The sequence below is a fragment of the Gallus gallus genome, chromosome Z (assembly GCF_016699485.2).
Source record: "Gallus gallus isolate bGalGal1 chromosome Z, bGalGal1.mat.broiler.GRCg7b, whole genome shotgun sequence".
NCBI lineage: Eukaryota > Metazoa > Chordata > Aves > Galliformes > Phasianidae > Gallus > Gallus gallus.
In genome coordinates, this window is record NC_052572.1 from 59,591,340 (window position 1) to 59,604,753 (window position 13,414).

At 35.8% G+C, this 13,414-nt stretch overlaps 1 long non-coding RNA gene across 1 annotated transcript in view; it reads right to left on the reverse strand.

Annotated features, from left to right (window-relative positions):
- The window catches only part of LOC121108483, a 36,135-nt gene extending 25,752 nt beyond the window's left edge, over positions 1-10,383 (reverse strand). Inside the window, exons 1-2 of the long non-coding RNA XR_005843020.2 lie at positions 10,334-10,383; positions 7,539-7,638 (exon numbers count right to left, since the gene is read on the reverse strand). This is a non-coding gene — a long non-coding RNA (uncharacterized LOC121108483). The remainder of the gene's footprint in view (positions 1-7,538; positions 7,639-10,333) is intronic.
- Positions 10,384-13,414: the final 3,031 nt, after the last annotated feature.

Sequence of the window (13,414 nt, forward strand, 5' to 3'; positions counted from 1 at the left end):
TCTCTTTTTATGTAATTATTAGTAGATTTTTCTCTAACAAAGAAAATTGATTGAACCATAAAAATGTGCTATGGAGATATGATTTGAAAAATACAGAAAAGTACTTGCAAGAAGATGACTTATATATGCCTATATATTTAGAAAAAATAAGGTTAGTGTGACATTATCCATGTCTGCTGCTCACATATCAATTTAGAGTGTTTTTATGTTGTAATACAGTATTGTTGTAATATCATGCTGTCGGCTAGTTTCACCTAGTGAAGCACAAGTGTAACCTTATCTACATCTGTCCACTATGGAGAGCACCAGAGAACAGAGTTCTAGCTGGAATGTTAGCACTTGCTCAGTGCTAGTTTGTCTTTCGTGTTAGCTTTCTATCAGCTTGAACTTTGCACAGATAGCTTCCTAACAGAAGACACAGGAAGTGTTTAGAGTTTGTAGTGATCATCCTTAGCTCTGCTCAGGGCACAATGCTGTGACATGACAGTGCTTGTCTTACAAGGTCATATTCTGGATGTTAACCCAACAAAGATTAGTATTCTCTCTTTCATGAATCAGTTTTGCTTATTTAGCACACAATAAACACCATAAAAAAGTGTTCCCATAAAGCTTTCCAGAACAGTAGCATAGCAAGTTCCTGTGAAGTAAAATCGTGCCCTTTGATGGAAACATATGTACCTATACATTATTACTGTTTTATAATAGAAATTAAACACAGTATAGTGCTACTGAAACAGGAAATATGCATTAGTGAAAAGATTCACTTCACTAACTATCCCCAAGTTGAAAAGGGAAGCAATGGCAAATAAAGCCCTCTACTATAGCACTGGAGAAGCACTAAGCAAGGAATTTTGGAAAGCAGAAATTAAAATTTGGCTTTGAACAATTTTGTGGGCCAGGTAACCTTTAGATTACCTCTAGATTAAAGATGCATACATAGTTACTCTCAAATATACCTTCATCCTCTTCCAAGTTAAAACTTGTGCAGCCTTCTGAATTTCTCCAGTCTTCTGAAGTCACAACCGGCCAATGGCCACTGGGACCAGGCATTGAATCTGTCAGCTTAGGAAACTGTCCTTTAGCATACTCAAAATTTCTACCTGATTTCTCAATCAGGCTGAACTGACAACATAATTTTCTTAGAAACTGAAATGAACAACTGTAACATTGATGAAAATTCTGCAACAGTATTTGTCAGCAGCAAAAAGATAAAAAGATTTTAGAACGTGATAATACTCTGCAAAGTAAAGCATTTTAAAAAAAAGTTTTATTTTTCCCCCATAGGAACAGAAAAAAAAAAAAAAAGAAAACAAACTTAAAAAAAAAAAAGATATTAAGAGCCTCTGTAAAAGGGATGAATCAAGGGATGGAATAAACATGCAATCAACAGAAAATTAGGCTTTTATAAATAATAAATTTATAAGTACATAAATACATGCCATATATATTGAAATGCACGTGAGATAAAATAAAGGTTAACAGCTATACAATGTCTCAAAAGTAAAGAAATATGTGCTATTCAGGAGTCAGGTGCAAAAGTTTAATTTCTTCAATTTGATGGCTTTTCAATAACTGAAAAGATAAGTGGCTGACATCTGGTTTCAGATACTGTAAGAGCAAAGGCAAGCTGAAGACTCAACATTGCCTGGAAAACAAAACAAAAAAAAAAAAGCCTATATTCTAAGGCATATCAAAATTATAAAAGGTAATGTGCAATGTTATTTTATACAGCAAGTTACTGAACAAACAAAAAAGTAAGAATTTACACAGATGCCCCAAAAACACTACAGAGAAAGCACAGATGGGGCACCATCAAATGACATAAATGTTCCAGTACTTATATATAAAATCTGCATAATTCTTCTGAACATCTGAAGGCCTGTAAAAAAAAAAATACCTACACATACTAAAAATTCTCGAAACATATATGTATATATTTAAGTTTAAAGATAAGGGAAAGAGCATTGTTAGGGTCATAGCTGCTTCAAAATCTATGAAGTTTGGGGAAAAAAATTATCTGATGAACATGGATATCCTGTGGAACAGCTGTGTACAGACAATTTTTACAAGAATTCTGTTGGACTTCCAACATTTTGGTCACTTGGCACTTTTAGGCTTGTTGTCTCTATCGAAATTCTTTTGGTTTTCAAGATCCCATAGCTTGTTTAAATTTAATTTCCATTGGGAAGTCATCTCTGAATGGACTGTACTTACTTTTGGATCCTTGGTTTTGTTCAAATTAAATCTTCCTCTCATTCAGTATTGCAGTTCACTGCATCATCACAGCTTTTGAAAAATAGTTTTACATGATGAAGTGTAATATCCTTCTCATTTAGTTGTTCCACATAAGAGTCATTACTAAAATGTCATCTGTGTTTGGATAGAAAGGAATTACATCCCACACTGTGCCCCAAATATCAGGATCAAATCTCGTGCCATTTTTAAAAACAGATTTCCACCTATTCTTTCCCTCAGTAAGCAGGAGCAAAAATGACAGGGGTGCAAAAAGCTGCAACAAGCCTGCTTTATGGGAGGAAACATATAATTTCAATTTTTATTGTTATTTTTATAGTAAACTTTCTATTTCTTGAACGTAATGTTGAACCCTCCAGATTGGCAAAAATCATTCAGGGGGAGTTAAAAAATAAGCCTGCTTTATTAGAAAACACATCAGTAAAACATCGTGCTTTCCCCTTTGTGTGTGGGGTAAATCTTGGTCCTTCTGAGAGGCTTTTTGTTGGTTTGTTTGCTGCTGTTGAATGATCCTTGGCTGTACACTGGAAAGGGCATTCCTTCAGGACTTTAAAGGCAGAGTAGAAAAAATGACATAAAAGCCTTTCTGGGATTTGATTGATGCACTCTCATATTTGAAGTTCACTCACAGCTTTGTGCTGGAAGACCGAGGTCACTCCATCCAGTCCTCTAATGAGACTGTGCATGAACACTTGCAGCTTTGTAGGCCTTGTTTTAATCAGAGATTGAGAAACACTCCTGACTGATAGTGTTCAGGATCAGATCTAAACAGAAAATAACATGCTCGATTTGGCCTCTGAAGGTGGGTTGAGCAAATCTTTGTGATGTATTGGAGCATTTGCTGAGTGCAAGCACACGTGGTGTGGTTCCTATTTCTGTCGGCAAATACAAATTTTTCACTCAGCAGGCATAATCAGAGCTAACTCGAGAGGAGAAATAACAAAAACTCAACAGCCCTTAGCAACTCAGCATGGCATAGAGGGATTTAAGACTTTAGCATTTTATCTCTATCAGTATGAAAATGTATGAGGAAATCTGAACTTTGGAAGTGCAAATAAACACATTTAACACATTATAAACCAACAATTCCACCAATGATTCCTGGGTCTTTTCTTTCTCTATTTTTCCATTGCCAACCTCTCTCTACTAAAATAATAAAACTGGTTCATTGATTTGAGTTTGAAATAATTTGTTTTGACAAAGGTAAAGGATGGAGCATGCACAGTCTACTGTTATCATCTCCAAACTGATAATGGAGGCAAAATCATGTCCTGTATTTTGTAATGTTTTGCTTCTATGCTGCTCCTGTTCACCTCCTTCCATGGCTGACAGATGAATCCAATCCTCTGCTTCAAGTTGCAAGACAGGAGTAAAAATGCTGGGTTGCTTCCCAAAATCTAATTTGGGTAATTGTGTTCTGCAACGTAAAAATCACTCTGCAACTTTAACTAGAAACATTTGCTTTACCTCCTAGGAACTGCTGTGTAAATGGACGTGGTTTATAATCACTAACAATTCACTAAGTGTGACTATCCACATCTAAGTAGGGATCTTGGAAAGGAAAAGGAGGAATTGCTATGTTGGATAGTAGACCACAGAGGGGATGGAAAAAAAAATAAATTCACAGGCTTATATTAGCACTGAAAAATGTTTGAAATGCTGAAGATTGAATATAGCAGTTCTTTCTCAGCTCACTTCCCTGACATCCCCATGTTACTACATTTGTTTTCTGTATCTCCCTCTTTATTTAATCTGCATCTGTTGCATTTCCTCCATGTGGTGTTTTCCACAACTTGTTAGCCCATGTCATTACAACAAATAAGCCACACTGCTGCCTCCCCTGAGGTGTGCTGTAGGACTGGAAAACTCATGCCACTGCACTTGCATTTCATCACTGGATACCCTTTAACACATTTACCTCCCACAAAAATGTACTAAAAAGCACTTCTTCACAAGAACAACAGAACAAGATTGGATTTCGTAGCCAAGCAACTAAATAACAAGATAAGTGTTTAGGTTGCCCTTTATTTAGAATTCTCTGATTTATCTTGTATTTCCCCTCAAAACACAATTTTTGGTAAATATCTACTGTGTATGCTTGGAAGAGACTGGTTCTGTGTGTGGAAATTTAGAAATATGGAAATAGAATTCAATGAAAATTTTACCTAAATGTAAAATGAGTGAAGTGTATGAAATAATCTAGTGAATGGCTTTAGATTCACAGTTTCTCAAGTGCAAAACAGTAGATTTCCATTCCTCTCCCAGAATTTGCAAAGACTGTACCTGTTAGTACTTATTTTCATATCAGATGCTAGGCTGTTAGGATCACTATTTGTTTTTGTTCCCAGTGAGGCTTTTTTTCCTGTTACATTTAACATGCCACTACAAAAAAAAAAAAAAAAAAAAAAAAAAAAAAAAAAAAAAAAAAGCACTTGCACTGAGTAGATCTAACTGCTAATCACTTACTAGCTGCTGAAAGCAGCAACCTGTTATGAATCACTCTGTGGATATTAATAGACAATGAGTTCTTTCACATCTTCTGGTTTAAATCTTTCTCTCTAGATAATATCCCTTATTTCAATTACCGTGTTTATCTTTTGAAGACAACTAACCCTCCCTTTAATTGCCTTATTCCTAGAAACACTTGGCTACTTTTTTTTTCCCTCTTTGCTTTACAGCTTGATATGAAAGGCATCATCCTTAAATCTTTGCTATCTCATGGGCCACAACACGAAGAAGGAAAATGCTGTGGCCCAGGGCATAATTTGGTGTCCACATCAACCTGAAGTGTGACAGGTACGGCAGTCCTACTGTAACTTCTCTGCACAGCGTTCAAGCTGCTGCATTGTATTTCCTAGGGGCAGACTCTGATTTGAGTGGAGGAGTAGCAATCTCCAGCAGAGGTGCAGAAATTCCTTAAAACGAAGCAGTTCAACCATCCAACCACAGCGTGGGTGGTCTCTAGTGAAAAGCACATCTGAGGATTCAGCATAGAGACAGAAGTTCAAGGTAGAGACTGCATTCCAAGCCAGCTGTATCCTGAGGACAGACCTGCTTTCAACCAGCTGGCCTGCAAAGACCGAGATCCAGGCTGTGCTCCTTTGTGAGCCCTTCATCACCTTCTTATAGTACTTCTAGGAATAAAGGAAGATTCTTTTTCTTTTTCCTCTTCCTCCCCCCCCCCCCCTCCCACTTTGGAAAAGACGAGAATCAGCCCATTTGCATTGGTCCTCCTCATTAATGAGGTCTCCTTCACCTGCCATGTCCTCACAAAAAGGACATTGCTGCCATTTGTTTTGAAGGTACAAAGTGCATTGAGGTCCTTCCTTCTCATGTTACAATCAGTACTGAGCACAGACAACAGCAGAGTTTGCCCTAGGGAGAGTTTTACTAGAGAAATTTAATAGAAGCTAGTGGTTACTTCTGTTACACCACAGATAGAAAGCCATACTTAAGTTATATGCCTAAGAAAGCTTTTCAGAAAATATCAGATATATTATTAGTTATTCAGCATCATACTAAACAGGAAGAAAGAGAATTATGAATTTTTTGTTTGTTTAGATAGCTGGTACTTGTTTAATGTTTTCTTTTGTTCTGGAACAGTCACCTTCCCACTCCTTCTCCTTTTCTAATTTACCTTAGGGCATGCCTGATATCCTGGTGCCTTTCCAGTTTATATTGCTTTGCTAGCCAGATCCCATCTGAAACATGCTCATGTTAGAGCTTGAGTTCACTCCTGGGTTGCCATAAATGTAAATGTTCATTTACAAAATCCAGCATCTTGTGCCATGGTAAAGTGTTGGTTATTTACCTTCTTTCCTGTCAGTTTTCCCAAATCAATTGCAGTTAATTTATTCACAGATTATTTGCTTAACTGTTTGATGTTATCTTAATAAAATAAAATAAAAAAAACATATGCCAAGCATTATGAGCCAAAGCTATTGGTTGAGGGAAAGGCAAACTGGCTCTGCTCCTTCAAAAAGATCATAGCTGGTTAGATTATCTGAGCTGCATCAATTAGTCAAGTGAAAATAAGAGATCAAAGAGGTGAAGAAGTGAAATCTGGTGAAGCATAGATGGGTATTGATTAAAAAACAGCTCTTATTCCACAGTTACTAGAGTCCTATTTGTCTTATTCTTCCCCCTGAACTGTTTTTACTACTATATATGGTCTTTTTTCAAGCATCTCAAAGAAATGATACAAGTCCACATGAGATAATAAAGGATATGAGAGTAATAAAAAGGTCTTGTCTAAAGAGAAATTAGTGTGCTTCAAGTTCCCCTATTAATTTCAGCAGCGATGCTTTACTGAAAATCAGTGGGGATAAAATGGAAAAACAGAAGAAAATGTACCCTTGTAAGTTGGCCATGGTCTGTGTGTTGTTTAATCAGTGGATGTGTTCCTTTTTCAAATCCAATCACTCAGAATATTCTAAAATGAAGCAACTTATTGAGACTCACGGTGCTACTGCAGCAATGCCTGGCAATAATAATACAACACAATATACTAGCATACCCCATACTCTTTTCTACACCATCAAAACACTTACGTAAGTCACACTGAGACATCCTACCTCTTCAATAGAACAGCATGATAAGATCAAATTAAACTAGTGGCATCCTTTTTTTCTGATAGCAGGAACATCCTGTTCAGAAAAATGCTTATGAAAGTTCAAGACTGAAAGTTTCAGAGTAATGTGTCATTGAACTCTCTAAGCTCATGAGTTTGCATTTACACTAAAGGATGACTTTTCAAATTTTTTACAATACATATTGTAAAAGTACTGTTATTAAATTAATTAATTTAATATTAAATTATTTATTAGTTATAAATAAATTAATTAAATTAATTAAAAGTATTGTTACAGTACATATACAGAAATATATAAATCCATAAAAAGATATTGTTTATTATATGTATAATAAAGCATTGAAGACTAATATTAATATATTTAAATGAAGGCAATGGCTACAAGTTTTCATCATGAATCTAAAGACCTACATGGCACATGGTATAAAAAGCTGTCATAAATAAGTCATTTTGTCATTTTAACATATTTATTTAAATAAAGCAGCGCAGTAATATTTTCTGTACATCTGCACTGGCACTCCAAGTAAAGCTGAGTACAGCTAACACGAGGAAAAGCCTCCAGGGGAAAAACACTAAAATAATAAAGGTATCTACCTCTCATGCAGAACAAACAGAAAGTGGGAAAATCATTTGCAGAGGCTCTTGAAAAAATTCATCTCCTGTGTTAGGTAACTGGATACAAACATATGCTTACCTAATTTCTGCTTATCTGGTACCTTGCAGCTATCGCAGCAGCATTACTTTCTTTAGTAACTGAAGATAAAATTAGCATCCCACCCAGAAACATGAACAACCTGGAAAAGAAACAAAACATGATTTGTTGTTATGTTTTGGTTTGCTTAATTCAGCTGTATTTTGGCTCCATGTCTGTGGTTTGAACATATTCCTAGCAACGGCGAGTTTCACTGACCAAGGGACAAGTGCCAGCAGTGGGGACTTGGCCAAGTTGGCTGAGGTTATGGACCAGGCACCCCCTGGCCAAGCAGCTGCCACACTCACATCCACTTTTCATCAGCATCGTGGGACCTGGCAGAAATATGAGTTAAAAAAAAATATAACAGTATTTTGGAGTCTTCCTTGGACGTCTTGCACTCTGAAAATTCCTGAGGGCATTTCTACCATTATGAATATGTTCAGTAGTAAATACTGTTAAACAAAAACAAAACTAACCAACCGAACATACAAAAAAACAAAAACACACACAAAAAAACCCTAAGCTCAGGTGGCCAGCTTTCTAGGCTACTTCAAGAGAAATGAACAAATGCTGTACTACCCAAATCAGAAGTGGGTATCAAAGTACCTGTGAATGCATGTAAGCAGAAAACAATCAGTTTGGACTTGCCATTACTTCCTTTAGAATACAGACACAACAAGATTTTTGAAATGTTTTCCTTCCAGTAAGTAGAAAATAAAAAGTGAAACTGTTTAGAATGAAAAGCACTTTTTGTGACACAGTTATAACAAAGTCAGGAAAATGAAAGAGTAAGTTCATATTTCATTATTGCAGTAAAGGGTGTACAGACATCCTGCAAGAGCCATCAAGACTCCAAATTACATTATACAAAAGTACAATACATGAAATGGGCACCAAGCCATTAAAACACAGGCAGCAGAGGATGAAAAGGAGCAGGTTTTCCAACCTTAGACAAGCATCAGTTATAAATAACTGCTCTCCAAACACAAATGCTAGTAAATCAAAGAAGAAATTAAAAAAAAAAAAAAAAGAAGGAGAAGAAAGAAACAAAAGCAAAGGTCTAACTGCCATGTAAACTCATTTTAAATGTCATGTCTTATTAGAACCCAATAAGTGGAATGTCTGTTTTCCCCCTTTGGTTGAGCCATCAAATTTGTCAAAATTTTATGATAATTCATTCCATCATTCCTCAGACATTTAAATGACAGGCAGTCCTCGGGAAAAAAAAAATCCCTGTAATCCTACTCTTCATGTTAAACTGCCTCTAGAGAGGTTTTTAAAATATACCACATTGTGATAGGAGCAGAGCCCTAAACTTCTCTGTTCCACTTATGATTTGCTGCCTTTTTGGAAAATGACAATAAATTGGCTCTCTACTATTCTTGACCTCTCGACTTCTGAACCATGGCTGTCCATGCCTTAACTTTGCTTGTTTAAGACAGCAGCTATCATATCACTCTGATCCTCTCCCAGAGGGTCTAGAGATTTAACTCTCCAGAACGGTTAAGCTCCCCCTCTAGTGTTCAGTGCTCATCACATTATTCCTCCAAGAAGAAGGGAAGAGATGTCTCTTTATACAGTTTCTCCTCATTTGTAGCTTAAGAGTATAGTGGCAGTGGCAAGGAGATTAAAAGGCAAAAAGAGCTCTTGAAATCTGTTTTTATTTGGCTTCCTTCTGCTAACTTTGAAGAACAAGAAGAAAATAACAGTGAAGATTTCAATTTGAAATTTGTGTGAAATAATGCCTGATCTTACAAAAATTATCCAGTGGCATGCAGAATATCTGAAACAATCAGAATTTAGAAGGCAAACAACAGTTCAGCATTATTTCTGGGAGGGCATCTATTTGTATGTAGGTGAGAAAGTTAATAACTGAAATCAAGGTAGAAGAATTCTTCATTTAAGTGCTGATTATTAATCAAATTGGGGTAAGGGTTTCTCACATACCTCTTTCCATACTAAGTTTAACTAGTGACCTGCAAAAGATACACTTTATTGATTGAGAGTCATTATATTCATATATATGCATGCTCATCAATTATTTGGATTTACTTTGATGAAACAAAATCTAAATGAAAATCAGTTAGTCGTAATAATCAAAATCTGGGAGACTGAAAGGTTAAAAGTTCAGTCTCTTTGTTAAATGCAGCCTTGGACCCTCAGCTAGACACAAACCAGAATTTATTGTGCCATGGAAATATGGGAGAAAATAAACCCCAGCACTTCAGATGAGGGTACATCAGCATGTCATCTGCAAATCTGAATTGATTTTCTTTTTAAGGGCACACTGTTTCAGCTGAACTGATGAATGTGAAAGCATCCCTGAAAATCCCAAACATATAAGAAAGCAATCTTGATGCAATGCCATTAAAAATGCAAAGCATAGATTCTGATTGGCAGCTAAGAAACTTAGTCCAGATAAGTTTTTTTATATATCTACCTGTGATTCATTTAAGCTGTAATTTAAGTACTAACTTAACTGCATAAAAAGAAAAAAAAGACAGTTTTCATACTAGAAGTTTCTGGTTGTGTTTTAGATATGAAAATATCCATCAAATGATCTCTAATTAAAATTATGGTGGAAAATTTTCTGTTATTCTAATGCTTTTCTTTTTTCAGATGCTTTTCAGAAGTGCTCTGAAAAACTGATTTTGCCAATATTTTGCTTCCAAAAAAGAAAACAAATCATGCCCTATTTGATAAGTTCTACATGGCCTCTTTTGCCTTCTCAGCACTTTTAAAATTAATGTTAAATATTGCAGCATTTAAAAAAGAAGTAAAAATATAAAACATACCTGAAGAAAATGAGACATTCTAATGGATCTAATATTATTTTCTCATCGGTATATTCTTTCATGTACAATCTGTATATTTGTTTTGATGGCTTTTTTTTTTCTTCTTCTTTTTTTCCTTGCAAATAATGTTGAAAACTTTAACTCCTTCCTGCAGTGGACAGTTCTGCACTCTGCATGCTTCTGTAAGGTCTACACATGTCATTTGCAAAACTGTTGAAGTCTTTTAGAATACAATACAACTAGGAATCCTGCAAGCTTTTGAAAGTTGTTTATTCTGCTAGCGCTGCAGCAGAGCTCTGTAATAAAGAACACATTTAGACTGGTGAGGGCACTGAGATGCAAGTATGTGTGGATTATATCTGTGCTGGGAAATTTCTAGCTGAAGTGGACAGAAATATTGAAATTCAGCTTAGTGCAATCTCTTTACAAAAGTGAAATTTCTAAAGTAGTATAGAAATAAGCTCTGTAAGTGCAAAGGCAGGGCATTTGTTGATTATTCTGGAAGAAAGTGACAGCTAAATACAAAACTATGAATCATCATCTTCAGCATCGTTTATTTTGGGTACAGGGCACTGTTGGACAGAGAACTGAAATATAATGAGCACAGACTAATGAGGACATTAAATCATCCATAAAGAGAAGACTGATGTCTTCCTAATGTGTAGATCACTATTAGTTGCATTTAAAAACAAGTATCTAAATAACACTAAAATGTCACTGCCCATCTTGGTCTGCTGTTCTCCAGTGAATGTTCTGGAAAACATGTTGGTGAAGATAAGGAGAAGACTGTCATGCTTCACATTGGCCAGGCAGATGATCATTGCAGCTGTGTCACAATAGGACTGGTCTGACTTGTAGGGAAGGTAGGGAAAATAGGGAAACAAGTTAAACAAGAAGTCCAGCTCTGAAGCAAGGAGAAACAGTGCTTACATTGTAAATCAGAATCTTAGTACGTTTCTAAACTCGCCTGGAAAGAAACTGGCCACAGAGGAGCAAGGTGCAGAGAAGACTTTCATGAAGATGTAGACAAGAAGAAATAAAGACAGAGCCTTGGTATCCACCATCACAACTTCCTCGTATGGAAGAATCAGCACTGGGGAATGGAAAAAGAATCTTAGTGAAGTATTTTTGTCCTGAGTTGTCATTCCTTCAGCACTGTCAATCCAAATAAAGAGATACAAAGATAGTTACAGACATCTAGGACTACGTAATATCATATTCTTCAAAATATAAATTAAAAATAGTGGTATTGAGTGCTAGAATAGAAATGAGTAAGATAATGTTTAAAAATTATCAGATACAGATAGATACATAGACAGACAGATAGATAGATTGTAAAGAGAGTTCTTCATCACTCTTCTGGACAGTGAAAATACTTCCAAAAAATTAAAAGAGAAAACAGAACTGGTAGAAGGTTTTTCATAAAAAAGTGTACAATGTCTTACTAATTAGTGACACTCACTGTGTCCTAAATATGTTTAAACAGATGATTTAACATACTTCTGAATTAAAAGCAAAACAAAAATAAAATAAAACAAAATCCTGAGTTAATCATATGATTGCAACTGTAAATTTTACGTGAGATAGATTAGGAGAACAGACCCTTATTATGCAATTTGCTGCATTTGCAAGACATCACATCTCTTGCTGAAGACATTTGAGCATAATTTGAAGTAATACACAGGATCCTGTGGTGAACTATAGTTCCTTTTTTGCTGCCCCTGTGGCTGCCCTAGTTTTCCAAAAGAATAGCTGATAGCATAAACATATACTTGGGAAAAGCCTGAACTTCACATTTCAAATTACCAACCAAAGAAATTATATGTAATTGAGCATATTCCCTTCGTCCAGCTAATAAAACTTACTAAACCACTGAATAAGATTCAGTTCTCCTAAATTCTTTTCTCCCTTAACACCTGGTATGATCATACAATGTGGATATCCATCTATAACCCTTTTTAGGACTATAATAATGTTAAATTTGCAGTATCTGAAGCTTACATACAAGTTCATTTGTACCCAGAAAATATTTCCTTCTTTACTAATTTCTCAAGTGTAGCTTATATAACTGCATTATGCTGCAGTAAACTGAGGAATAAAACATCCTGTTGTAACTTCAATTAAATCAAAACTATTTCTGGCTTGTTTATGAGAGTGATGGGACAGAATGCTGATGTTTTCTGAACTCTCTTCCTATCTATTTAAAATATGTTTCAGGATATTACTTCATTACTATATATCCAGCTGCCTCTTACATTTTTTTAAGTTTAAGATAGCATAACAAAAGCTATTGTTTAATTTCTTGCCTTGGAATTGTAAGGGAAATTGATTTACAGATAGGCTTTTTGTTTGCTTGTTTAATGTGTTGAGAGCGCTTTTGCATGTGCATGCTTGTTATGTATGCATAAGAAGGAATAATTTCTGGCGATAGAACTTCTGAAAGTAATTCCATGGTCAGCTTTCTGTCCTTTTTCATCCCTTATGAGAGTTCATTCCATAAATAAGGCTCATCCTGTAAAGTGGATAGCATTTTTATTTGGCTCTCAAGAATCCCTCCTTTTGGTTGACAATTACCCTGAGCCGCTGCCATTAGGGGCCACAGAAAGAAAGTGGGTCTGGGGAGAGAAAGGATCAAACTCTTGGAGGGATCTGAGCAGCATGCCACAGACCTTGAACAAGACACTGCCATCACTACAAAGCCAACAGGGAAAGCAGAGCATGGGACTAATGCCGTTAAATTAGCACTGGCTGTTGAGCAGACCGACTGACAGACATTTTGGTGGGGTATATATGTGTATGCATACATGCACAAATAGAGTTACTAGCTGGTGTTTTCTCAGGGTATGTGTTTTGATCGTTAGATATAATGTGCAGCAATAATGCTGTCTTATACATTTTTCTTTCTCTTTAATTTTGTCAGCATGTAAATGCTGATCAAGCTGATACACATAAGCACCAAAGCTATCCAATTTTCATTAACATGAATGTTCTCAGCTGCAAACAATGCTATCATTTTAACAGTTCTTTCTCTGGAAATTCACTCTTTTTTTTCCCTGGTGGATCTTATTCACATGATTCTTT